Source organism: Aphelocoma coerulescens, chromosome 14 (assembly GCF_041296385.1).
Source record: "Aphelocoma coerulescens isolate FSJ_1873_10779 chromosome 14, UR_Acoe_1.0, whole genome shotgun sequence".
Lineage (NCBI taxonomy): Eukaryota > Metazoa > Chordata > Aves > Passeriformes > Corvidae > Aphelocoma > Aphelocoma coerulescens.
This window is the reverse complement of record NC_091028.1, coordinates 3,888,622-3,901,197: the sequence shown is the minus strand read 5'-3', so window position 1 is coordinate 3,901,197 and position 12,576 is coordinate 3,888,622. Positions and strand designations below refer to the sequence as shown.

General features: G+C 41.6%; 1 protein-coding gene across 22 annotated transcripts in view; it reads right to left on the bottom strand.

The window, feature by feature from the left end:
- RBFOX1 (RNA binding fox-1 homolog 1) overlaps window positions 1–12,576 on the bottom strand; it is a 1,132,467-nt gene that overhangs the window by 1,068,554 nt on the left and 51,337 nt on the right. For 8 of the 22 annotated variants that reach the window (XM_069030292.1, XM_069030279.1, XM_069030291.1 and 5 more), the window contains one exon: window positions 4,626–4,729. The exons of 12 other annotated variants lie outside the window; for them this stretch is intronic. The gene's annotated coding sequence lies outside the window, so the exon portion shown is untranslated. Of the gene's footprint in view, window positions 1–4,625; window positions 4,730–7,533; window positions 7,632–12,576 lie in introns of all 22 variants that reach the window. 2 more of the 22 variants (XM_069030270.1, XM_069030275.1) reach the window with 2 other exon arrangements.

Below are 12,576 nucleotides of genomic sequence, written 5' to 3'. Positions count from 1 at the left end.
GTGTACAATACAGGAGTCAAGGGACTTGCAAATCCATTTTCTTTGATATCTGGAAAGACAAAGCTGTCTTAAAATATTACAAGTCTCAATTAAAATACAGCTGAGGGCAGCAAGCTAAAGTGGGGCTGTGAGATTTGCAGAGCTGAATTCTGGCAGGAACAGGGATGAAGTGCTGGAATTCAAACCAACTCCTGTCACTAATAAACACAGGCAGAGAGAGATTCCCCCTTCAGAGCAGTTCATTAACTTCAGCAGTTATTGCTGTCTGTCTTCTTACACAGAAGTCAGAAATTCCTTTCTGGTTTATGGGCTGGGTTTATGATAAAGAGTTTCACACCACCTGATGGAGAAGATTTCCTCCCAGAGAGGTCAGTTTGCAAACAGCACACATTCAGTACAGCATAAGCACATGTCCAATACAGAAATGCTCCAGAGACACCTTAGGCAGAAACTTTGACTTCCAGCTCAGAAGCTTTTTCAATTAAAGACTTTTCAGCTCTGTTGTAAGTTATTGCATGACCTGCCCTTGGCCAATCACATTCTCTTCCCCTATTTTACACAGCCCTAAAAATGAGTTTGGTTGTGACCTATTTCACACCTGATTGTTCCTGTGTTGCTCTTTGGGCTGTGGGCTATCATGTTTATGGATCACAGAGGCTTGCATAGATGGACTGAAATATTTTATTGCAGCCATTACCAATGAGCAATCATCATGCTTGAGAATGAAAAACACTATTTTCCACACATTTGCAGAAAAGTCCAGCTGCAGGATATATATGCACTGATGGTTTTAAAAGACTGAAATAATTCAAGAAGAAAAAAGAAACTCAGAGAAGAACAAGGTCATTCAGAGAATGACAAAACTACACCTCATCCTGAATACAGAGCCAGGATAGTGTGCATCCCACGTGTGAGTGAAAAGACAGAGAAGTTTTTTCTTTTTCAACTGCACACTTGTATCTGATGCTGCAGGAAAGCAGGCTGTCCTTATATGCTGCCACAGATAATTATCCACTGTAACCTGCTGGGGACAGAATCCATTTCCTACATTTGCAGAGGTCATCGTTGTGGCTCCAGTCCTTAATGGAAAACACACTACCACGTCAGGATGGATAAATGGAAGTAAAACACAGATCTACAAAGGCAACTTTGAGGAAGCTGAAGCCTCTCTGCTGAATCCCTGTCCTAGTTCTACCTCCAAGGCCTTTCCTCCCTCTAATAATTTACAATATCATTGCTAGCATGTTTCTTCTTTATTGATTTCTGCTATGAGGCTCATGGAAAATGAACACCAAGAGGACAAGAAGCATCCTGTCCAGAAAATACCCTTTGTGATGAGCTGCACCTTGCTCCATGCCATCCCTGTCACTGCTTTGAGTGGGAAACACTCAGTGAGGAAAAGGGAAAATATGAACACAGGGCTGGGTTTGGTCAGAGCAAAACATTCCTTGAAAAATCAGAAAAATGCATTTGGCAAAAAAAAGCAAGCAAGAGAAACACAGGCACAATCAACAGTTGCACCTGTTGTAACTACATTAACCTGAAGGAAAAAGACAGAAAGTAAAACATTTGATGAAGTGACTTAATTCAAAATTTCTAAATATTTTTTCCCCTATTTTTAACCCCAGAGGGACAGGAAGAAGGCACAGCCGCTTATCTTACACAGCCCTGCTCTGCTCACCAGGCTGCTCAAGATTCAGAGTCCTCAATCAGCAGTGACAAAGTCAGCACAACCCCCCAGTTCATTGTTTGTAACAATAAATTAAAATTACTTTAAGGGGTTGAAAAGCCTTTCCAAAACATCCTGTGGGTCCTGTCTAAGGGAAATGTACGGTTCAGGTTCTTATCCTGCCATCACTCAGGTAGACCCAGTGGATATAACCTGACCTTCCTTCCCTCACAGCTGCTCCCTACACAAACATCTCCCCCTCCTTTGCATACTGGGCTGTAGGGTTAGAGGATGTGTCCTCTCATCCCTTTGCCTGCAAAGATGACAGATCAGTAGCCCCAGCCTGTTTAAAGTGGTACAACTGTTCAAAACCAGGCAGTTGCCTAAACTGTCATCAGTCTAAATTATTTCCCTCTCTCTGTCTCCAGTTTTCTGAACAGTCTTCACACACTGAACTACATAATCAACCTCCTGCATGGCTCTAATTGTGCTTCACTGCTGAAAGAAATACAAATAATTTATTTTCACTGAAAAATACCTACTTTCAGAAAGCAGGAGGGACTGCAGTTTAGAAGAATGCTGCTGAAAGGTGACATTTAATACCCTCTTCTCTGTATTTACTCACTAACTCATTCAGTAATGCCAAATGGTGGAATACAATGAGAACATGCTCCTTCCACTTAGTACTGAGGGAATAAAATGTTTATTCTCAGTACAGGAGATCCAAATTCAAATCTGTAAGTGGTTCCCTGGTTTAATGATTCTATTTTATCTTCCCTTGTCAGTGCAGCAGAGGAACAGTATTGGTGACAGTGATTCATTCTCCTCTTTCTGATTCTGCCATCTTGTGTCTGAATTCAACTACGGGAATCATATATTTTCATTTTAAGAGCTGCATAGACATCACTGATGTCCAAGAAAACCTAAATTCTCCATACACATGGAGGATTAAAAGTCTTATTTCATTGCTCAATTTAAAAAGATTAAATCCAGGCAGTTTTCTATATCCTGGTTGCATCACTCCTTTTGAGAAAAATACTGAAAGCCAGGGGAAGTTAAGAACAGTTCAGAGCAACACCAAAACTCTTCTCAGCTTTACCAAGGATGGAAGCAGGCTCTGGACAAGGCAGGAAAATGCATAATATTAGCAGGATATCATCTCTTGTCTCTGTATCTGGCCCTTGGTTGGGTACAGCTGAGCCAAACCAGGCAGCTGGAGCCAGAACCTTTGGAAAGCAAACCAAATCCTGATGGTATTTCTGTCACCAAGGAGCACCAACTTGGGGTTTGAGAGTGAAGCCAGGCTCCCTGCACCCATCACCAGGGCTAGCTGCCCAATTCAGGCTTAACAGGACTCTACAGGTGCAGGAAGGGCCTGCTGAGCCTCATAGTGCTGCAGTTTCATCAGAACTGAGGAATGAATGGAGTTAAAACCTGTTTGGTTTCCAATGAAGAAATGCCCCATACGCCCAGGGACCTGCTCTTTCAAATGGGCTCATGATTAGGAAAATGAGCAATGCAGAAATGAATGGCAACACAGCTGGGAGACAGCTGGGAGCCCAAAACTGCTCCCCGAGAGCTCCTCAGCTCCTCGCCCCACAGCACTGCCATCTCCACTGCAGATGGCCAGGCACCTACACCTGAGCTCTAGAAACCACCAGGGACACAAACCCTAAGCATGTGCAGGAAGGAATCTGCAGTTCAAAGCAACTCTTACTTAAAGGAAGATTTTGGTCAGCTATTACAGAAGACTGGTTCTAGTGCACTCTTTGCAGTAAAATAAATAAATTAATGCATGAAGGGAAAAAGGAAATGACACTCTTTTTTCTGCCCCTTAGAGGAACGAAGGGATAAAAACTGTTTTGAGCCATCTTGGACATAATGTTCTGGACTTTTATAGAGCAGGCAAGATCTTCAGCATAAAGGGAAATGGGTAAAAAGCCCCAAACCCTGCTAAATTACAGCACATTCCCCTTTCAGTGCTGCTTGATGGTTGTTTTGCTACCTACAGGAACTGCCCAGACACACACCTATAAACACGACAAAGGGTTCAGACCCTCTGGCTGTCTCTGCTGAGGGCACAGTCTGAGTCAGGACAGCCTCTGGCCAGACACTGTCTGCAGTCAAGGATGTCCTCCTCCAGCATATTAAATGGCCTTTATAGCAGCTTTAAAGGCTACAAGAGGAGAGAAAATCCCTCCCAAAGGTACATTGCACTGCCAAATCACTCTATGATTCTTACTTACGAGATGACAGCCATAGCTCTCAGTGTAATCGATGTTTTCTTTAAAACCTTCTTGAAGAAACAACCAGGTTCTGTGGCCAGAGTGCACTGGAGCAAGGCTTCCTGAGCTTTTGATCTGGGTCCTGATATGGCAAGCAAAATTCTGTGATCTGTGCTACACAGAAGGTCAGCCAGATACATATGATGGTCTTTTCTGGCTTTAGGGGCCTATGAACAGCAATCCTTTACAATTCATCTTACACATCCCTACATTACCTTGATTAATAAGAGTGGAGTCTGGGTCAAAATAGTCATATGGACTGATGTACTGATTCATAAAATACTGAAGTAAATTTCAGTCCCTGTAGGCAGGAATTTGGAATGCCAGAGGTCTGTGTGAGCACTACACATCCCTGAGTTTGGTTTGTTGCCTGCTTTGATTTACATGCAGTGGGTTCTGCTCTGCAGCACTGTACCCTTAATACATTGATAGAAACAGCATTGCTGAGCCTCCTTCTCCTCCCAGGAATGCATTTATGGCTGGATTTAACAGCAAGTGTAAGGCTTCTTCTGTGTGCATACAGCACATCCCAGAGATTTGCCTTGTGTCTCGCTCTGCCTCCAGGGCTCGGTACTGGCAGGCAACTCCCACCCCTGGGTGCTAAAGGAGAAATCAGGGAGCAGCAACAGGACAGCACCTTCCCGACCAAGAAGCCCTCAAACCCAGCTCACCTCCACCTTATACCAGGCCAGTTCTGTACTGGGATGGTTTCAAAAGCCAGAAAGTGCCAGTGAGGTTTCTCCAGGACAGCTCTCATGTCTTCACCAAATACTTTCTAAAAAGATTAGAAGGAAAGAAAAAAAAAATCTACCTGATGTGATTTTTACCAGGGGAATACATTTTGCTGTGGGCAGAGATAGAGCAGTGCCCCTTCAGCTGAGATACCAGGACTCAGCACCCACAGTGTCACAACCACCTGATCAAACAGTGCCATAAACTGGAGCTGTCAAGTAGAATTCAGCCAATATTCAAGGCATCACATCTCCTGCTCCATCCCTAGGAGGGGACCAGCCCTCCAAAGAGCAGAAATGCCACTGGACTATTTAATTTCAATGAGTTTGCTGTCTCCTGAGTGTAATATCTAATTAATATATCTAACCTTCTTGCTGTTTGGAGTCTCGCAGCATCATTTACATATTCCGTGCATTGTTAGCCATACCAAGTGCCCAGATTTGTGAGGATAAGAGGTGTGTTATGACTGTGTGGGAAACTGGCTTAATTTTGAGCAGCTGAAAGATTAACAACCACTGGAATCATCAAAACCAGCATAGTAATATATATGTATACAGTTACATTAGTGTTTACTGAGGCTGCAAATGTAATTAGCAGGTACAACTCAGATTCTTGTAGGTTAATCATGAGTTAGGGATGAGGGTTTGGTAAAGGAGGCACTATGGAGACAGGAAATGTCTGCCTTGTGGGCAGCTGGATAAGGCAAAGAAAGGTGGAAAATTATCCCCAGAAATTCTTCTGAGGTGTGCTGTGGGTAAAAGCAGAGAACATTTACAGAGGTTTTTCCTTGCCATCTCCCCATGTTATTCTAAAGGCATTTCAATCCTTGTTGGTCCCCTCTGACTCAGGATATTCTATGAGAGATGTATGGATCTCCCAGTCTGCGTGTCCTGAAAAGGAACATCAGCACTGTCCTCAGCAGATTCCACAATCTGATATGTTTAAACATTAAATCGGGCCAAATCTAATTAAATAGATATTTTAAATCTGATCTATAGTGGCGTAAATGAAAGCAGGTCATAGCCTTCTTTTAATCTTTTTTCCTATACTCCTAACTAGTAAAAGAAAAATTGTCTTTTTACCCTTGGAAAATCTTTGCAGTTGCAACATATGACTGTTAGAAAAAAGGGAGAAATGACAATTTGGTTCCATGAAAAATTTAGAAAAATGTATTCTCTCTCCACTGAGTTTTTATTTGCTTTTAGCTGGTTTGATTTAATTACAAAATGAAAGAAAACTTATCTTTAAATCCCATTATTTTAAATCTCATTTATTTAAATGCCTTGCTTTTATTTGTAAATAGTGAGATTTCTATGCTATAACTTCTAGAGTTATATCCCATAATAGTCTGCATTAGTAAAAGTATTATTTACCAGTCCCTCCAAAGAACCTCACACACTCCAGCATTAAACCCTTAGGAATTCCCTTTTTTATCATTTAGAAAGGATTATTGATAAAGTTATGGAATTGGAATTATCTTTATGGCAGTTAACAGATCCCATGTAACCATTCATGCAAAGTATTCCCACGTGGATAATTTCCTGTGAGAATTCCCAGTCTTCCAGGAGCAGTGAGGAGGCAGGGAAAGGCACAGACTGTGGAATCAAACAACTCCTCAGAGCTGCAGGATGGGCCCAGGAGAAGGTCAGGGCTGCAAACCCCAGCTCATGGGAAGCAGCTCCTCTGCAGACAGACATCTCTAAGCCTCCTGAACTCTTTAAAGCCTCTATAAACTAATGAATATCACTAATTCTATATTTCACCAGTTACCCTGACAGAGAACACCCCTGCAGTTTGTCCTTCCTGCTGTCACCAAGCCCACAGAGCATCTCCACCCTGATGCAAAGTTATTTTTCTCTAGATTTACCCTGGATAAACTATACCATTCCCTTTCAATAACAAGGCAGAGCCTTCAATAACACCATTAAGTAACTCACACTTTGCTTTTTCTCATTAAGAGGCATTTAAAAGGAAGCCATTAAATTTATAGAGGGTTAAAACCAATAAGAAAACTCAAACTGCTCACTCATTAACTCGTTCACCCTTGTGCCTCCCAGGCCGTTACTTCCCTTCTTATTACCAACTTGCAATAAACTTCTTACTTTACTACCCTGCAAGCTGCAAAAATAGAATGGTGGCTACACTGTGACCTGATTTATGAACAGATGAAAGCAACGGCTCAGTGTGCATTACATTATTGAGATCTATGTTACAGCTCTCCTGATGTAAAAAATGATTCATTACTTCATGCACAAATACAAGTGTTCAGGCACATTGTTTCCTGAGCATCGTGGTGTTTGTAAAGTTGGTTCATTTATCCGTGGGCCCAAGAATAGGGAGCCTTTTGTGTTCAGCTAATAGAAGCGAAGCAAGTCTGAGTTAAAGCGTGGGTATGTCCAAACAGCACCCTTTGCAATGAAAATAAATTTTACAAAATAATTATTGGGCATAATATACATGTAAGTTATTTTCAGAGAGGTGTGGGAACGCTTTAAAACAGTTTTATTTATCAATAAATGTGAAAGACAGATTCAGCTCTTTATTTCAGCTAAATGTTAAAAATTAGTGCTTTTACCTTCCCAGAACTCTAAGAGTAGCCTACCTTACAAATAATACATTTATTTAATTTCTCTTGAAATTCTGTTTCTCTTAAACCACCTCTTAAACTTTATTCTTCAGGCAGTGAATCAGAACTAAACTGCAGCCCCCAGTTCTATGGAAAGCAGAACCCACGGACCCAAGCTAGAAAAAGCAGCAGCAAAAGCGAGCTCAGAGCTTCTCCCATGCAGCAGGAAATAAAAGCAGCCCTGTAACCCACACAGCAGCACTGCTCCATCCCTTTCTTACCCCTTTCATCCCTGCACATGCCACAGCAGCACTCCGAGATTCCAGGGAAGGCCAGGAGTTCTCCACTCCCTGACACACAAACAGCTCCTGTGGCTGCTCTGGAGAGAGGAGCATTTGCTTTACTGTGAGCTGGGGTGAAGCCAGAGTAAAGAGAAAGGTTTTGAGTACACTTTTCTCTCCTACAAGGCCACTTTTTCTCTGCTTTTCAACTCTAATTTTGTGTGGGATGAGAGAGGTAGGGAGGGAAAAAGAAGAGAGGTATCACTTTGAGAGTGAAATTCAAGATTCAGAGGGGGTTTGATGATGCATGAATCCTAAATGAGAGAAAACAAGTTATAGTAAACCTCTTGGAGAGTTTAGTGAAAGGGTAGAAAACCTGTCTTACTGACTTTTAAAAAGAGAAAAGAGAAAATTCATTTGTAATTGGAAAGAAGTGCATCCCACCTAGTATGGATTTGGGATAATCCTCATGTACATGGGTTCATGTGCTCTCCATTCCTACAGTGATTTATCATTAAAATTTGATTTTGAGGGGACTGCAAAGTAGCTTATTAGACAATTGAATAATGGAGAAGAGACAATAGGGAATTGATTTCTTTAGCACAATGAAAGCTGACAACAAGAAATTAAACATTACTAACTTTTATTATAAAGTACTCGATCAATACACCTCTCCAGAATGCTCTGTTTTCCTAATTACATCAGTAGACCACGAATGCTCTGATTGATGAGAAGGAAAGGAGACAGAAGTATGGAGGGAAAAAAGGGGAAAATGTGTCAATGAGGCAGTCTGGAGAGTCTGAAGCAAGCCTGGGACTGCTGCTCTTTAAAAGATGCTGCCTACAGCTCTGAGGTGAGTCCTGCACTGAGCCTTCATTGCAGTGGCTGCTGCAGAAGGGGCGACGCTTTCTGTGCCACCCCCGGGTCAGCGCCGCCTGAGAAGCCCCCGCTGCTGCCATGCACAGCTCAGTATCTCACAGAGCATGAGGTAACTCTTGGCAAGGCTGCCAGCCATGATAAAATACAACAATCCCAGACAGGAAGCATAAAAACCCTTAATGTCCAGCCCACGTGAGGGATTTGTACGGCCTCCAACACCCCGGCACTGCAGCATCTCAACACAGCTTTGGATGCATCTGGCTCGGGCTCCCCTCATGAACACAGAGGAGCCTCCAGCCTTGCTGCTCTGAGAGATGAGAACCAAAGCACAGAGCAATCAAGGGATTCGCTCCAAGTCATCCACCCCGAGTCTGAGGAAGAGAGAAGAACTGAGATCCCATGTCTGCAGGGTACCAGGCTAAAAAAACAAATTTTAGTAATCTGCCTAATTCCCTGTGCCTGGAAACACCGTCTCTGAGAAACAGTCACAGTCTACCAGACCAGGACGACATTCAGAGATGGCAGTACATCACCAGGACATAACCTGCCCAGAAAATCAGGGACACAGAGCTCCTAAACCCCAGCTACAGCAAGAGGAGACAAAGCTAATGCAAAGCTGCTGTCCTGAAGAAATGAGAGGAGGGAGAGCAGGGGGGATTGGGGAAAAAGAGGAAGAGATGCTGAGGAGGGGAGAGAAGGAGGGAGAGAGATGGAGAGACAAGTTGGATTTTCCTGTGCTTTCATTTTAAATCAAAATTCTCTTGAAACTAATTCTATCCTTGTCTGCTTCTTTTTGACTGGCTGCTTTCTAGGGAAATTGGTTTAAGGGAAAGATACTAGATCAAATATACATGGAAAAAAATAAACAATTATCCAGAAACTGAAAAAAAAAAAAAATCCAAACCTGAAGGATAAAGAAGATATCTCAAATAAAAAGAGAAAAGAAAATCAATAGTGACGAGGCAAGATCTGTAAAAGTGCACAGAAAAAAGTATCAGCACACAGAACAAGAGCTCACTAATGATACAGATCAAAGGGGAACAGGAACATGAATATGAGGAGTTGAAGATGTTCTGAATGAGAAATACAATATCAATATACAAGGTATGAATAATTGCAAAACATCAAAGTACCACTCAACATTCACAAGTTTCAGACCTGAGGTTTATGAAGTGGTGGGTAAAGGGAGAAGCTGTGGACTTCAGGCTGAATACTGAGGGGGAAAAGGTAAAAAACAAAGCAAGTGTTACCAAGTAGACAGGGTGGTCCTGGAAGGACTTAAGAGTAAAATCAATTCCTACATTAAACTTGATAAACACAAAGTAAGAGAGAACTCAGTTTTGGTTTTGAGCTTGCAGAAGCTCAGCAGTAGAAATTACTGTAAGCACTCTAGAGAAATAAATATTGCTTTAGCCAGTACATTATAGCTTCTATAACACAAATCTCAGCTCTCCATTCACTCCTGAACTATTCACATCTGAAATCTGAAGATTCAGGTTACTGTGACAGGTTTTATCATTTCACAAATGTTCTCTGCCTACTCTGTATGGAGTGGAAAATTCTGAAACTAGTTTTTGCATGATCTGTCTGTCTGTTATGTCCTGAAAAGCACAAACAAAGAAGTATCAGACTAGCTCTAACATCAGCTAGAAAACAAGATTATACTATTTAGATCTTTTAAAAACCTCTTACACAAGAGAGGCCAGACCCAACTGCCTTTGAAGGAAATGGGAATCTTGCCATAAGCACAACAGATTTTATTCAGACAAGAGGTGAATGTTGAAGTACAGAAAACTGTGAGACACTAAGTAATCACTGCTACAGTAAATCCAATTAGTAAACAACACCCCTAACTCCAAAAGCCTGTTCCTTGAATGGCTAATAGAATTGTTTTGCTTGAATGATTTTGTTGCATATATTCCCCCGTTTTCTTGCTTTTTTAATATTCTGCTCATTTAATCAAGTTGAATAAGTGACTCAGTAAATATTTGGCTGCTGCTTGCTAATTCGGGTAAGGCAGATTTCATCCACTTGTGTTTGTTCTGTGTAAAACACAGAAGGATTGGGCTGGTAATGGAACAGATCTCGGGTGAGCAACCTTAATTCTGAATTAAAGGGTTTTCTGGGTAGCTAATTTATGTTTTTTAAAGCCTTATGGCTTTAGTCTCTGTGTTTCTGGAAAAGTCAGATGACAAAGAGAACTGATTTTAGCAAGACTTTCAAGCTGGTAAAATCTGACTGCAAAGGGGAGGCAAATGGGCTGGAGGAGTACAGAGTGTGTGAACAAAAAGCAATGGAATTCAGGGCTGATCCATGGGAAGTGAGGCACACAAGAGGAAAAGCCATCCTGGACTGATGAAATATGGCACCTTGTTAGCATTTGGGGAAAAATAATAGATATCTTGAAGCTATAATAAGTCAATTAAAGTGTCAATTCAATGTTCAATAGAAGTGAAAGAAAATAGAATGTTAGGAATTATTAGGAAGGAATGGAGAGCAGAACAGAAATCATCATTATGGCACTGAATAAATCCACAGTGAGTCCACAATTTCACCATTTTGTGCAGCTTTGTTCCTCACCAAAAGGATCTACTAAAATTAAAGTAGAGGGGAGAACAACAATGATAAACAAAATTGTCCCAAGATTATTCAAATCAAATTCACTTCATCCTGGGAAGGAGCAAACCAAAGAGGAATATAAACCTGGGAGCAGGACAGACAAGGGGGAAATGGTTGCTCACTCTATCAACATAAAAACTCGAGAGGAACTAGTAAAATTATCAGCATAAATGTTTGAAGCAAACAAATACTGCTTCATGCTTCCCTCAATTGCATTGTGGAATTCTTTGCTTCAGGATGCAAAAGGTTTACTTGCACATAAATTCATTTGATACATAGAGGAAAAATGCTATTGACAGCTTCTGTTTTTCCCAGAAAAACAGGGGTAAATTCAAGGGCAAGGCAAGGGGTAAATTCTTTTTTCAAAAGAAAAATTCAAAGCAGGAAGTTATTAAGAGTCAAATGCATGTTTATATTCTTCTCTCTAGAACCTTAATGATGGCCCCAGCATTTTTTCTAAAATGGGACTTCAGCAATTCTTAGGAGAAACTCCAGGAACAGTGATTGAGAGATTTTTTTTCTCTAACATCTTCCACAGAACTGGAGAGCTGCAGGAAAGGAAGCCTGTGCTAGGAACCATTGTTGAACCAGTGAACATATCAACAATGCCAAAGATCTGACATCAGTTCCCAGCCTCAGCCTCCTATCGCAACCTGAGGCTGATCTTTTCATTTTTCTGTCTCCCTCTGAGAGAAAACCTTTCTTCTAACCCACTCCTCCTGATTTACTAGGCAGCCTCTTTGTTTTGGGGCTCACTTGGCTGGCACTGAGTGCCTGACATGGTCTGGGACAAAAAGGCTGCCTGGTTCTGTCTTCTGCATACAGCTGTCATGCAACTCCGTATACTAAGATAATATTCAACTCATTTTATATTTTATTTCTATTTTAATATGATATTTGGACTGTCTTTGAGCCAAAAATAAGCACTGCCCTCCATTTATTTCCCCAGTTCAGCCGCTGTTCACCTTCACAGCCAGAAGTGTGATCCAACACGTTGAAAAATCAAGATAAGTCAGACAAATGTCAAATGGTGTTTAGGTAACACCTGCAGGAAATAGTCTGTGCTCTGCCTACAGCCTTCAGTGCTGTAAGTGCCTCTCAGTGAGGCTGGAAAGGCTTCTGAAGCCATTCACAGCCCAAGCCATGCAAGTTCATTTTCGTTCTAGGATACTAAAAAGGTGGTTGGATTCCAGACAGATGCAAGAGGCCCTTGCTTTGCACCAGGGCTGGGAGAAGGTATTTAAATGGAAGGATTTTATCTGAATCAGGATGAAAATTCCCAATTCTTTTTTTCGTGCCCTGAAGAGCTCTGGTACTAACATAGAGATAAGTGCACTTTGCTGTGCTTCAAGCAGGTTCATTCTAATAAAGCTGATACTTTAAGAGTCCATCTACTCTGAATTACAGATAATTAATCTGCTCAGAAAAGCATAAAGAAAAACACATCTACAGCACTCGCAGTGCCACAAAGACAAGGGCAGGTTGCTCAGGAGGGGAAGGGCCAGAAGTTCTCCATCCAAATTCATTTGCACAATAAAAATCAAG